At 41.6% G+C, this 15,656-nt stretch overlaps 1 long non-coding RNA gene across 4 annotated transcripts in view; it reads left to right on the top strand.

Moving 5' to 3' along the window:
• The window catches only part of LOC110076580 (uncharacterized), a 184,595-nt gene that overhangs the window by 59,734 nt on the left and 109,205 nt on the right, over positions 1-15,656 (top strand). For all 4 annotated transcript variants that reach the window (XR_013539226.1, XR_013539225.1, XR_013539227.1 and 1 more), the window contains exon 4: positions 14,493-14,613. This is a non-coding gene — a long non-coding RNA (uncharacterized LOC110076580). The remainder of the gene's footprint in view (positions 1-14,492; positions 14,614-15,656) is intronic.

Here is a 15,656-nt window from a genome sequence, read left to right on the forward strand (position 1 = left end):
GAGCGAGCAGGAGGAAGGCCAGTGTTGGGTTTCCATTCAAATTTAAGCGCACTGCTATTCTCATCTTCTTCCTTCTGACTTTCTGTTGCTCCACATCTCCTGCACAGTCACAATGTATGTGCTACTGGGATAGCAGCTGGAGGGAAACAAGCATGGGTTATAGCCCTTTTGCCTCTAGTAAGGAGGCAGGCAGGTTTGAATGGTTTGGGAGTAGCCGGAGTTTGAGGTGCGGCAGGATGCAGCTTGCCTTGATAGGCTTGTTTCCCAAGGCCATCATGTGTCTTAATCTGATTTTTGGGAATATCTTTTAGATGACAGCAATACTGAGACAGAACTGTTTTGGATTACGGGGTTGGAGCTAAAATGGTACCAGTTTTTTTGAATCCGCAAAGTCAAATCTTAGAGATGCCCTTTGCTATATTTAGACCTATCATATAATTCAGTGAATTGCTACTGATTAAAGGCTTCCTTTGGTGATTTCAGGTTGTTTGTGATTTTGTCACGTTGTTGTGTTCACCCAGGAATCCCCTCTAATTTGTTGCAGAGTCTTAAATTGATAGAATTCTCTTTTTGCTATACGGTAGAAGTGCAGAGATCCACAGAGGAGAATAGCTATGAAGTTCCCCAGAATCGGCCTCTTTCTCATTAATTGGCACTTAAAGTCTCAGTAACTAACTCACTCTGAGACATTTGTAAGAGAAAGAGTAAAAACATTACTTATAGTTACGAACAGGTCAACAGCAAACAAACAATTGCTTCTAACAGACTAAGGAGAGGGGAAAAGCACTCACCAGAGAGGTGGGGCTCTTTTTAAAATCAAATGCTGGAAGGAATTATTGCTTAGTGCTGGACAGACAATCACTCCTGCCCAGAAAAGCCCCCCTCCCCATCAAACAAACAACAGAAAGCATGTGAGGTTGCAAATGAAACTCCAACATAATCAGTAGCAATTTGTCTTTAATCAATTGCAATTTGCTGCATCGGCTGCTGCTGCTATTTATTACCAATGTACACATGGAACTATGTAATAGGATTTGAGCCAATGGCGAGGTCTAGGTGACAGTAAAATTTCACGGGGAAAAAGTTTTTTAACCCCACATCATCTTTAACACTCTGTATGTCAGCAGCTTGGTTCTTTCCACTTGAAATCACACAGCCAGAATGGCCACCAACAAGGAATAATACGGATGGGATGACTACTACTACTACATTGTAATTGGGCATTAAAGTACATAATCCTGCTCAGTTCATTATTGTAAGCATGTCAAATATTCCACCTAACTAGTACAGCCCGTGTTGAGGGCATAGATGGCTTGAGATCAAAGCAAGGAGACCATCGTCCTGCACGCCTCATAAATGTTGAGGTAAGATGCACAAATCTGCCACTAAGGAAGGCTACTGGGAGACGTAGTCTAGGAACACCTCAAGGACTGTGTAGCATTTTCCTTGCTATAGCTCAGTACCAGTTTTCGATGGGGCTTTGCAGATGTAAACCTTGCATGATAATGGCTCACCACCATCTCAAAAACTGGTTGATTGTTAATTTTCTTTTTCTTTTTTTTTTAAAAAAAACAAAAATATGTTAAACAGTTGGATAATCTACATGCATTTGTATCCTAGACTTTTCACCACCTTAGGAGGTCCCACATGTCACTGTGTCAGCCAATTTACCAGGCGTTGTCTGGGGGTGGGGAAGAAGTACGGGCACCTAATGATGGATTAGCAAAATTAATCTCTGTTATGTGTAAAGGGCATGTTACATGTGGCTCAATTTAGTGTGATGGATTATTTATTTATTCATTCATTTATTTATTGTTGTTTTTCACAGTGTGTGTCACTGAATCTTAAATTTTGCAATGCAAAATTGCCTCCTTACATATCTGGGTTAACATTTTCACAATTCTAAAATGTTCATGATTTTTGATTGTAGATACATTCATTTACACAGGGCCAACTTTCTTTAGTTTGCTACCTTCTCTCTCTCTCTCTCTCTCTCTCTCTCTCTCTCTCTCGTGTGTGTGTAAATATTGTGTCAAATGATTTTTGCAGATTTGTGAATATATAGGAGACAGACAATCAAGTTTTGTGTTCTCAGCAGACCCTGGCTGAAATCCTGCTCCATGCTAGTGGTGATGTCACCAGCACTAGCCAGTCACCCCTGATTAAATACCTCCTTTGGGAATTTTGAGGTGGATGCAACTTCATCCCATTGTGTATATGTAGCAGTTATCTGGGAATTGTCTTTGATTGGGGTAATTTGCTGCGGCGGCAGCTGACACTTGTTATTCATATAGAATCCCTGGTTTCTCAAAGCCATGATGTGAGTGGCAGTGATGCTTAACTCCATAATAAAGGTTTCACCATTCAGTGAGAAGGGCTTTATGTTGGTGTTACAACCTATGGTGGAACAGGGCTCTCTGAAACAAGAGTATTTGGTTCATGCCCTGTTTTGGTTGCTTTGTGCTGAAAAAACATGGATTTGTGTTCAAATTCCTCTGTAAAAATCCCTTTTCCTTAAGTAGGACCCCCATATCTGTGGAAGATCAGTTCCAAGCCCACCTCTGCAGAATGCTGAAAAATGCAGATTATAGCAAATAATATTATAAATATAGAGTAGTCCTAGAACGAGCTGGAATTTTCAGCATGCATACATTACTGAAACAGCGACGTCTACGCTGGCTTGGGCACGTTGTGAGAATGGCTGATGGTCGGATTCCAAAGGATCTCCTATATGGAGAATTAGTGCAGGGAAATCGCCCCAGAGGGAGACCACAGCTGCGATACAAGGATATCTGCAAGCGGGATCTGAAGGCCTTAGGAATAGACCTCAACAGATGGGAAACTCTGACATCTGATTGTTCAGCCTGGAGGCAGGCGTTACATCACGGCCTCTCCCAATTTGAAGAGACCCTTGTCCAGCAGGCCGAGGCAAAGAGGAAGTCACAAAAGAAGCAAAGCCAGGGAGCTGGACAGGGGACAGATTGGATTTGTCTTCAGTGTGGAAGAGATTGTCACTTTCGAATTGGCCTCCTCAGCCACACTAGATGCTGTTCCAAGTCCTCCATACAGAGCACGCTACCATAGTCTTTCAAGACTGAAGGATGCCTACTACTAGTGAACACTATACATAGCATGGCCTCTTGTGCCTTCTCGTGCCCAGTTTTGGTAACTTAGAAATATATTTATGAGATTTTTCTTTTAATTTTTTTTTAAAAAATCACATCATGGACAGGTGAATCAGCAGATACTGATCCTGTGTATAAGAGGGTTTTACTGTAACCAGAACTAACATTTCAGGCAAAAAGGAAAAGTCTGATTACTTGTCATCTTGTGTGAAAACAAGACAAGCAAAGACTTCTATGGTTTGCATGGATGAGGTAGCAAAGATAGAGTACTGATCAACTGGCATTGGTGGGTGGGTGGGAGGACAATCAAGTGTGAACCTTCCCTTGCCTTCTGGGCCAGTCAGATTCCATCAGTCAAATCTCCCTTACAAGGCTGTTGTGATAAATTATGAGTCCGAAAATAATGTTTGATCCCTGCAATGCTTCTGTTTTCAAAATAATGTCATGACTAAGAACACTGCACACCCTAAAGTAATCAGCTCTCTTGCTTCCATGGTTTAAAGGAGCATTTCCTAAATGCACATTCTCTCTCCCTTTTCCCTCCCTTCCTCTCTTTTGCATTCAGCTGCGAACTGATTGAATAAGGTATAGCACCACAAGGGCACGAGCAACCACTTTTAATCTTTTCAGAAACATTTTGCTATGCAAAGAGGCAATCTTGTCCTTTAGATGTTAAAGGGGAGACACCCTTCTTCCCCCAGAAAGAACACAGCTGTGTTGTCCTTGGCCTTTTCGCCGGCCTTTGCCTCCCCTTCGGTCTCATGCCCTGCAGAATTAATGCACAAGGAGGGGGTGAGGGTGGAGGTATGAGAAAAGCTGCTTCTATTTTAATTAGCTTCCCAAGAATTTCTGGATAAGGGATCAGAGGCAGCCATGCAAAGTTTTGGTCTGTTTCTTTGGATTCGGAGTTGTTGAGCAAGAATGGATTGCTGCACTCTTCTCCTTTGCTGCATCTCATCATGATCATGGCAGACTCCAGAGAGATCTAAGGTGTGTGGGATGGAAAGATGGACTTCATTAAAAAAAAAATCCACCAAAAAACAGAGAAATGGTTTATCAGGTGACTGGGAGCTAGTGAGGCTTGAAGTAGGCAGAAATGGGAAATGTTGGCTGTCTTTTTTTTAAAAAAAGAGAACTATAAGTCACTGAATGCTGGTGGTGGGATTTGGGGAGCTGAGAATGTATGGGATGGCCCCACCGCTGACCCGGCTTAGCTTCTGAGACAATACAAGATTGGTATATTTTCATGTTATGGATGCTATGTTCTTGTGTGTTGTATTATTGCGTGTACTGGAGATGGCATTTAATTTCATTGTACAGAAGTACAATGACAATAAATTCTATTTTATTCTATTCTGCATGCTGCTGTATTGTTATCATCCTATCACTTGATCCTATTAAAACCAGAGACAACAGGAACTGAACCTGGGACCTTCTCCATGTCGTGATCATGATCAGTTGTCTTTCCAGATGCCTTCTTTTTCAGCCTTTGCTGTGTTCAGAATACAACCCCTTTAAAACATGATTTTTCTGGCCAGCTTATGAAAGATGAAATCAGAGGAGTAAGCAGCAAGCACTGGGACCTGGCTTATTATTACAAGGAGGAAATTGCTGGCCAAACCCAAGCCTTATAAGTATTGTAAGCAACCTGCCTGCGAATGCATGTCAGGTATTTTCCACGTCTCCTGGGTCCCAACTTCGATAAGCTTTGTGATTTGATTCCACCGTTGCATGCCAATGGCTTTGTCAGTTTACATGAAGCAAGAGATCACCTTTATAAATCCCTGTGGATTGAATCTTAAAGGCTTTGTGAAACTCAGAGATAAGATCAAGAAAACCTTGCTTGTTGGCCCAGGATGCTGGCTTAAGATGATAGCCAGGACGAGAGAGACTGGAGAATGGTATATTTGCTCTTGCTGTTCTTTTTTTTTTTTTTCATAGCCAAATGCCACCTTCAGTCAGTTGGCAGAATTTGGGTTAGAAGTGTCCTTAAAGCACACTCTCTGCATCACTTTCAGCATGCAATAGCTGTTGGTAATTAGAACCATGTGCTGTGAAGTCAGTTCTGACTTTTGGCAACCTTTCCCAGAGTTTTCTAAGTAAAGAGTACTCAGAAGTGGTTTACCATTCTTTTTGTCTGGAGGTGCAATAGGACTGTACAGCTTGCCCAAGGCTACACAGGCTAGCTGTTTCCCTAGGGAATCAAACTGCCAACCTCTGGTTCCACAGCCAGGTGCCTAAATACTGACGTACCAGACTTTAACATATTTATTTTTTTTCTTTTATGGAAAGTTAGCAAACCAGAGGAAATAAACTTTGGACTGACATTTTTTTTTTTTTTTGCATTTTTACACCAGTGATATGAATTCTCCATCAAGTAACTGCAGATATTGCCTTAAATCAGGTCAGATTGTTTCCCGTCTTGTACTCACTATTATGATCAAGGTGGTCTTTGAGAGCATTGCATGGAAGATTTTAACCCACCACCTGTGACTTGTCCCTTCTTTGATCTGGAGATGCTAGGGTTCAAACCAAGGACATGAGCTCCATCACTGAGCAATGGCTGATTGTGGTGCAATCAAGGAAGAATCATAAATATTACTAGAGGGATGTAGAAGTGGTTTTGAGCTGAAATGCTCTCTCGTCCTTAGACCTGCTAAATCTGTTTTCAACGATTTGTCCTCAAGACTTGGGGAGCTTTGGCTTCCCAAATACCTGCCCATGGGGCATGCTAGCTGAGAATTTTTGGAGTTGACACCTGAAATTTATGGAGGACCAATAGTTAAGAACCACCACAGAAGATGCCTTTATTGTCATCATCTCTAAAATTGAGCACTATTGTACAGAACTAGTTTAAGAAGTGATGGCAGAAAGCGAGGAGGAATTAAAGACTCTCTTAATGAGGGTGAAAGAGGAGAGTGCAAAAAATGGTCTGAAGCTCAACATAAAAAAAACGAAGATCATGGCCACTGGTCCCATTACCTCCTGGCAAATAGAAGGGGAAGATATGGAGGCAATGACAGATTTTACTTTCTTGGGCTCCATGATCACTGCAGATGGTGACAGCAGCCATGAAATTAAAAGATGCCTGCTTTTTGGGAGGAAAGTGATGAGAAACCGACAGCATCATAAAAAGCAGAGACATCATCTTGCCGACAAAGGTCTGCATAGTTAAAGCTATGTTTTTTCCTGTAGTGATGTATGGAAGCGAGAGCTGGACCATAAAGAGAGGCTTCAAAGTACAGTAGGAGATGGAAAAAATATTCAAGTAAAATGGAGCTATTTGGATAAAAGAAAAATTTTCTGTGACTGTGAAGAAATTCAATCCATGCAGCACTTATGTGCATACCATCTATGCTCCACCACGTGTACAAAAGAAGAGCTAGTAAACAACTAAGATAACGCTATTGAAGTAGCCCGTTTCTGGCAAAAAATAATCTAATCATCTTGACATTTTAATTCATTTTAAAATTTTTACCTATGTTTCATATACACCCATAATTGCGCAACACTCTGATATCAAAGAATGAAGAAAGAACCTCAGGCAGAAAATTATCATGAGATGGCAGCGTGATTTGGCTTCTCGTGGATGAAGAGGGCAGGAGATAGGCTTCTGGAGCTCAAAATCATACTTGTTCCTTCAAATCATACTTGTTCCTTCCAGCGGCTTTCAAAGGATAATGTTAGAGCCTATGATGGGACATGGGGCAGGGATGGAGTTTTAAAGAAATTGATAAGAATGAGTGTGTCAAGACTGCCATTGCCCTTGCAGGATGGGTGTGAGTTGCCATCCTCTCTACACACTGGGAGAGGAGGAAGAATCTGTTTTGTTTGGATGCCTTTATTGCTTAAAAAACCCCAACACCTATAAATAAATAAATGAATAAATAGAAAAGCAATATCATCCCATCTGAAAGAAAGGTTTCAAGAATTTCCACCAGCTGTTTGCGATTTTGTTCCACGGCTCGAAATGAAACGTCGGCTGCATGGCGTACTGCCTTAAGGAATGCGGCTCCTTCAAATGCCCTTCCACTGCTCTCCACGTCCGGTTATTCAACAGCCATCCTTCTGCTGAGAGAGGTCTTTAACTGAACAATCAGTTCTGCATCTGGGCCCTGCAGCTGTCCACCAAACACCCTAATAAACCTTTCGCTGGTCAGAACCTTTGCTTTTTGACAATTGGGGCTGGTCAAGCTCTGTCTGTCTGTTTTCTGGCCGTTTTGGTTCCAGTGGTGAAGATTTCTCTGAATGAAATTGCCTCGGGTGGGGTGGGGGCACTTGGGAGTATTTTATTTCATGTTTGGGCAAGGCAAAGTTAAACCTCTTACAGCCGGGGTTGTGCAAAGGATTAGACAACAGCAGTGTGCAGGAAACTCTCTATGCCTGGCTTGCTTGCACCCCAACTGCTTGGATCCATGTGGCAGCCGGCTGATGTAGCCATTCAAATCCTGTCTCAATTCAAGCAGGGTCTGCCAAACTGGAGAAACAGGTGGCTGGGTTGATGGAAGGCTGCCCTGGTTTCCAGTTCCTAAGTAGGACAGTGCAAAAACCAGAGCAGAGCTAAAACTACTTTTTGTCTTCAGTGACCATCTACTCTTGTGGCGAAAAAGGCCGACCCATTTTTGCTAGTTTCCCCTGAGCAAGTCTTCCCCCCCCCCCCAATGGTCCTCATTTTTATCCATGCCCATATTGAATTATTATCATGCATACCATCAATATTTCTCAGGAGTTGTCCATGCAGAGTTTTATTTTTCCAACTGTTTAATTTATTTTCAAATTGGTGTTTCTTATATTGGGCCTTTGTTTCTGTCATTTTCAAAATATTCTCCATTTTCATCACCTTAAGTAATTTTTCTCTACCTGTACTAATATTTAGGCTTCTTTTTTACTCCTCTACTGCCTGCCATTAATCCATTAATCCATGGCCACCATTTTTTTGTGGTAAATATAATCTGTCCACATTACTTCTTATATGTAGTGCATTATGCATTTTCATTAGTTTCTGTATTTTTCAATCCAGTTCTTCTAATTTGTTTTGGGTTCAATGTATTATTCCAGCTGGTTATCTAATTAATGGAACTGCCCATGTGTTTATCGCTTTGATTGTATTTCTACCATTTATTTTTGAATTTATCGTTTTCTGCAGTCTTTTGATGTATTTCCTTTATGTCAATTCTTTAACTTTTGTGTACAAGGTTTTGTCTGCTTCTGTTGTTGTTGTTGTTGTTGTTGTTGTTGTTGTTGTTGTTGTTGTTGCTGCTGCTGCTGCTGCTGCTGCTGCTGCTGCTGTTGTTAAATTAGAGATGGGGAGGGTGCTGGTGTGCTCAGTGCTTGGCAGCATTGTCTCCCACAGGGTCTAAAGCTGTGTGATTTCAAGATCAAATGAGCAAGGAAGATGGATTTAGAATGAGTCACATCCAGAATTTGTCATACCTAGGATAGACACAATAAAATTATATTTATGAGTGTACAACAGGAAAGAGGGGATTTCTGGAGCTCTAGCTGGTTTTGAACTCCATCCCTCATCAATCTCAGTCAGCATGACTTGAGGGTCAAGGATTGTCCAAGGCTGTACAAATGATAGAACAGGGCGACCCATCAGCCACACACTCTGTATAATCTTGGTGGGAAACACAATGGGGATTTGAACTCCTGGCCGCTAGCTCTGCAGCCAAGTGCTCTAACCGCTGAGCTATGTAAACACTCTCCTTCCCTCCGCTCCCCGCCTTTTCACTTTCCCTCCCCTTTCCTTGAATGTAGACTGACAATTAGATTGAGGACCCAATCTGGATCTAACTCAATGTTTGTTTGGAAGTGGGAAGTAATGCTGGAAACTAAACTATACGAGGAATTCATTTGGGTCTCTTGCAAAAACTCACTCCTTACCATCAGACATAGCGTAGCTCATGCAAAGTACTGGCACAGCCTTTCCTCTTGTGGTATAATGTGAGATACAACCGGGAGTATTCATGGGCGCTTGGGCACATTTATTGAGGGTACCACCGGGATGTTGAGGCTGACAGTTTTTCTATGGAAAGCATCAGATGCCAAACGCCAGTGTAAAAAGGCGCCGGATGACAGGCTTTACATAATAGTCTTCCAAGGGAATGTTTAAATTTTGATCAGGTCTGACTAGCAGAGTAACAAATCACACATGTAGAAAGGAAAGAGAATCCCATTTTTGACAACATGTTGTTCCTTTCACCCTCACAACTCGCAACCCCAAGGGAAGGGAAGCCTCCAAGGAGTTGTGCCAGAGAGTGTATGTAAACATGGAAACATCTGTCCTACCAGCTGTACTTTCCTGGGATGCTTTGACATGCTCTGGAGTTTTAGCCATTGCTTTATCCTTGTGCTTTACAGCAGTACCATGGTGGCAGTCTACACTGTTAAAGAAAAGCGGTGCCAGCCTTACAATGAGACAGGTGGCCTCCTTTGGCACTAAATATTAGGAAGGAAGGCTGGCCCTACCATAAGGCAGGGTGCAGCAGCCACCTTAACTGTGAGATCTGAGTTGTCAGATAAGCACAGATGGACTAAAAATGATTTAGGTGGCTGGTGTTGTGTTTTTACATTTGCCTGGTCAGGGGAGAGATGCTGTTGGGGTTTAGGCCCCTCTTGTGTTAGATAGCTAAGTGATTTATGTGTCTGGCTGTGGAGCCAAAGGTTAGGAGTTCAATTCCCCACGGTGCATTTCAGAAGAGCCAGCCGGTGTAGCCTTGGGCCAGCTGCACAGTCCCAGGGCACCCCCAGAAGAAGGGAATGGGAAACCACTTCTGTGTATTTTCTACCTGAAAAACCCTGGAAAGGGCCACTGTAAGTCTGAATTGACTTGACAGGAAAGAATTATTATTAGTATTGAGCCAGAATCACACAGCTCACTTTGAATGCTATGCAATCTGATTTAGGTGTGCCCCTGGCTGCTTGGTCTTGGATAGCAAAATCTCCTGGGGCAGCCCTGAATAGAAGCAAATTGTAGTACTTCTCTGGGTCTCCAGCTGAGAACAGAAATCTCAGGGCAAGTGGTGTTGTAGAAGGAAAAGTTTTGCTTTTTATTATAGCTGTAATCCCTGGGTGCCTATCTCTTCTCTCCAGTCCCTGCTGGTGTCAGGGCTCATTGATTTAGCGCAAACATTTTTGTAATGCATTCTGCAAACTAAATATTTGTTTAGGATGTAGTGCAGGAAATCCTCATGTCTATCTTACATATATATACACACATACCTTTTGCAGTTAAAACAAAAGACAGAAATATCATAGCACCTTTACGATTAAGCCATTTGTTTCAGTGAGTTTTAGTGTGTTTCAATCCACTTCTTCAGGCACAGCTTTGTAAAATGCACCCTTTTGTATTTATTGTACAAGGGCCTGCCCCATGAGATCACAAAGCCTCCCCACTGATCTCATGTTTTGTCCCTGAATTCTCAGGGAATGGGAAAATGCTGATCTGATAGGGAAGGCAAAGTTGACCTCACTCTAAGTGTTTCCAAGTTCACCAAGTGTAAACCTCAGCCTACAGGTATTGTCCTCCTATATGAGCCACTAGTCCTTATTATTCAGTCCTCACTAAGTTTGAAGACCTGGAGTGCCATTTCACACCCACTGAAGCTCATGACCACCTTTCTCTATTGATTTTTAATACAGTAGCTCCCATTTTCACCACTGTTCATTGTTTGGGGCTACAAAACCATTTCATTATTGATTATCTGTTCCAAGGCCGAGATCTATCTTACCTTAAGTTCCTGATCTAACTTGGTAGCACTAATAAAAATGATAAGCTCAGCAAACCTCTCTTGACAGATGAATGCCCCCCAAGCCTGATTAGGTGGTTGACCCAGTCTGCCAACTTGGGGGTGGGGTGGGGAAATAATCACATTTCCTTTATAATGGGACAACAAGATATTTTATCAAAGGATGAGTGACACGTTCCCCTTTGTCAAAATGTATTTTCAATCCTGGTGACTGATAAATCTTTTGGAATCTATCAGGCTACTGATATGAAATACAACCACACCATTTGTCTCCCTCTCTCTCCACCCCCCATAATGATTCCTTCTAATTTATTTATTATTGACTCATTGCCTGCTGGATTGTAAATATGGCTGGAGGCTGGTCTTGAGCTTTGATTAACTGGATGCTCAAGTAGCCACAATGGAACCCTATGCCAGCCTTTAGCAAACTTGGGCATGGGCAATAAATTGTGTACTGTATTTAGAAATCAGCTACGTGGAAAGGTGATACAATGCTAGTTAAACAAGGAGTGGGGGCGGTTTGCCTCTGTACTCCTTAATGCTACTCTGGCCATTTATTTTGATGAATGGGCTCCCACCAGCCTCTTTCTACTGTTTACAATGGACTCACACTATATTTACAATAAACAGGTTTTAGGCAAGAGAGTTTTAATGCATTTCAGCAGGTTACTTGAGCTTCCTGGAGAAGGAAAAAAAAAACACCAAACAAATAAAGGATGCATTAAAAAACACAAACATTCTCTTCTAACACACACACACACACACACACACACACACACACACACACACAGAGAGATTAAAAGTATTCCCTTCCTTCTGTAGTTCATGTCTTTACAGACTTCAGTCCCCCCCCCCGGACGTGAATCTCTGTTATAATGTTCTGTCTGATACCATTGCTTTCTCTTCTATTTTAGATGTTTCTTTATACCCTAATCACATGTGGGCCAGTCGATTCTGACTTATGGCAGCCCTTTTCAGGGTTTTCTAGGTGGAAAGTACTCAGATGTGGTTTATTAGTCCCTTCTTCCTGGGATGGCCTGGGATTGTGCAGCTTGCCCAAGGCCACACAGGCTGGCTCTTTTCCTCGGGGGGGGGGGGGGCGGGATCGAATTCCCAAACTTTGGCTCTGCAGCCAGATACCTGAACCACTGAGCTATTCAGCCAGCTCTTTATATCATATAATGACCTTATTTCATGCTCTGTTTTAAAGCATCCTTTATTTTATCATTCATCTATTTATTTATAGCCTGCTTTTCCACTCAGTGTGTCTAAAGTGGCTCATAGCAGATTAAATCACAGAGTCTTTGCAATCAGAATATATATTGCTTGTCAAATTTCTTGTTATTATTCTTTTTCCACATGCTTTTAATTTTAAAAATTGTTAAAAAATAATGGAATCCTTTGGGCCTACACGAGTGCAGAAGACAAATTTTGTCAGTGTTTCTCCCCCTTCTGGAGGGCTATCTTTGTGTGACTGACCCCACACTAGTTGTGCAAAAAGCCACATGAAGAACAAAAACCACAGAAGAGATGAAAAACTACTGCCATTGCATGCACAGCTTTTCTTAGCAGGACCTAGCAAACGTATAACAATTCAAAAATGATACAGACAATTACAGATAACCATTATGCCAATAGATAAACAAGTAAGGAAAATATCAAACAATAAAAAATATTGGATAAAATGAAAACCAATTAACTTAACTGAGCAATTTTAATTAAATAAGAGAGAGAGAGAGAAAGGGAGGAAACCTAACGCAGGTGTTAAGTAGTGTTTGTATGTGTGTGTGTGTGTGATGAACTATGAAGTTGGAGCCACCTCGTAGTGACTCTCATAGGACTTTCAAGTTAAGTGAGATATTTAAGGAATGATTTTACTAGTTCCACCTCCCTATGAGTTTTCATGGCTGAGCAGGTATTTGAACCCAGGTCTCCTAAATCTTAGTCTGTCATTCAATCTACTGCACCACACTGCATATCCTTAAAGATATATTAGAGACAAACCCAAATAAATAATGACTCTGTGGATGGTTTTAGTTTTAATTTCACCAGAGCTGTCCAGGGTACTGAATCTTACATTCAAAACAGGCTGATCATCATGGATAGCACCTTTAATGTTTGGATGAAAACCTAGAGTGGGGCTCCTTGTCTCCATGAAGTCAAAGTTACCTGTTCCCAGTCAGCTTATTTGTTCAATCAGTATGGAAGACAAGATGGACATTGGTCTCAGCTCAAATTTCTCTACTCACCATTGACTAGATGAGGCAGGTGTGGCTAATCAGATGGACCGTGAGGGATTATCTTGTCAGGGGCTGTTGAGAGTTGTAGTTCATTAACCACAGACTGTGTATTCATGATCAAGTTCCTCCCGAGATCACGATGAGTATCAATGGGTAGAAACAACAAGGAAGCAGATGTTTAATTCATTTTGATGGGATTTATATCCCATACCTTTAAATAGATACCCTTATTCCCCTAAAGGTCTCAGGGCAGCTCACAGGACTACTAGATAAAAGACAAATACAGCAAGAAACACAAAGCAAGATCGAGTATTAAAAGAGGATTAAATTAAAAATCCTATTTAAAATAAAAGTACAATTTAAAATGATGTACAGCGTCTGTCTGGTAACAATCTTTGTCTTCAGTAACCAGGCAATTACCAAAATCCTGCCGGACAAGAAATAAATATTTACCTTCCAGCACAGAGCAGGCCAGCCTAGCCTCCCTCATTTGAAATCTCTAGAAACATTAGGATCAGGGAAGTAAAATAGTTTGAAGAAGAAACCTTTTGATACACCTGGATTCTCCCCAGGAGACCAGACATCACGGAGACATCAGGGTTCCTGATTGCATGGAAAAAAATTCCATGTGCAGCTGAAATGCTCTGCTTTGGGTGGAGGCCATAAAATGTGTGAGCATAGCTGGGGCTTCCTGCCTTGCTTATGTTTCCAAAGTAATCGTTTTATTTATTTATTGCCTGAATAGGGCTATTAACCAGCCAGGTCTCTGTGGCAAGCTTTCAAGCAGAATGAAGTTCCCAGCTTCTCTTGTTTCCTTTCCTCCTTGGGTGACTGGAAGCATATTTTCTCCAAACATCAAACTGAAATGAGGCTATCCTGGCTAATAGCTATGAAGAAAGTTAGACTTTCTGAATGTATCACATTCAGCTGCCCCCAACCTGGTACCTTCTAGATCGGTTGGATTACAGTGTCTATGGCCCTCCAGGTTGCTGGCATCAGGATAATGGAAGCTGTAGATCAAGCACATCTTGTGGTCACCGAAGAGCGGAGGACCTGGTCTAGTTCTTTCTAAAGGTATCCAAACAAAAAGCCATTATCATGGCAATGAATTTTTCCTGCTGTGTGCCTTTTATTTTTTCCAGGGAGCGTGGATTCAATTAATTAATTGATTTCCCCCCTCCCCTCCTTCAGTTGGCCTGTTAATTAACACACTGAATAAATAGGTGGGCTTGAGTTAAAAGCTGTTGTCAGCATTTAAAGGTTACAGAGTGCAGTTGCTATTGAGTCACAGGGTCCATTCTCAGGCACAGCTGGGTTAGATTTCTTGACAAGGCCTTTCCTTCTTAATCAATTGAATGTTGATTTATTTCTTTTAGCAAGGAAGAAAAGAAGGAATCACACAGAAATCCTCACTGCCTGGAACCTCTTATAGATTGTTCAGGCAGATGATTTTCCTGCATGCCAAAAGATGGAACTTCCTTGTCTCCAGTCTGAACAGTAAGTACCTTCAACATTATTATCATCAGTAGTAGTGCTTATTTATGTCATTACAGTATGTTTATTTTTCCACCTTCCTTCAGGAAGATTAGACAATGTATATGGTTCTTTCTCTCCTCACTTAATCTGAACAATGAGTTGGAAGTTTTATAGGTTTATTGGGCAAAGGAAGAGTCTCATAAACAGAAGTGTACAGTCACAATTTTTTTCATGAGGTTCCATTCTTATCCTGGCAAGCATCCCCACTATCCATTAAGCCAGTGGTTCTCAACCTGGAGCCCCAGATGTTCTTCGACTAAAGTTCCCAGAAGCCTTCACTACCAGGATTTCTGGGAGTTGTATTCCAAGAATCCCTGGGTTACCCAAGGCTGGGAACTATTGCACTAAGCAGCAGCTCGAGGAAGGAAGCCATCTCACCTTAAGTCCTGGCTTTCAACTTCTGTCTTTTACTTTTCAAACTGAACTCCACACCACAGCCCATGTTTTTGCAAAACCCAGCTTGGATTTTGGAGCCCCTTGCTTTAACTTGCTTAACGAAGCCATAATTTGACTCGATTTACTTCAATTAGTTCAATTTGATTTTGTTTACTTCAGACATTTGATTAAACTTTGCTTAAAATGGAACTAATCAAAGGCGCAGTTCAACTTAGTTAAACAAGCAAACTAAGTGAATTAGAGCTTAAGCTGAAGCAGATGCTCTGTTTTGATTTCTTTAATGCTGGTGAGAAAGCCAAAGGGGACTGATAGATCTAAAGGCACCAAGTAGGGTAGTTCTGTATCATTTTTTATGAAGGAGAATTCTCTGTTTGAATGCACCCTCTCTTTCAAGGGATGGCGAGCACATGACTCTCTTGGTATTGGCCAATATCCTTTACAACTGAGTTTTCTTGGAAGCTGCCAGCCAACTTACTTGGAGCAGAAGCTTGGGAAAGTTTATTCCTTATTTTATTTATTTCATAGATGCCTGTACCACCCCATTAGTGCAGGGCACTATTCTGGGCAGTTCACCTAACAGAAAGAACAGTAAAACAAACAGGTTTCTG

Source organism: Pogona vitticeps, chromosome 14 (assembly GCF_051106095.1).
Source record: "Pogona vitticeps strain Pit_001003342236 chromosome 14, PviZW2.1, whole genome shotgun sequence".
Classification (NCBI taxonomy): Eukaryota; Metazoa; Chordata; class Lepidosauria; order Squamata; family Agamidae; genus Pogona; species Pogona vitticeps.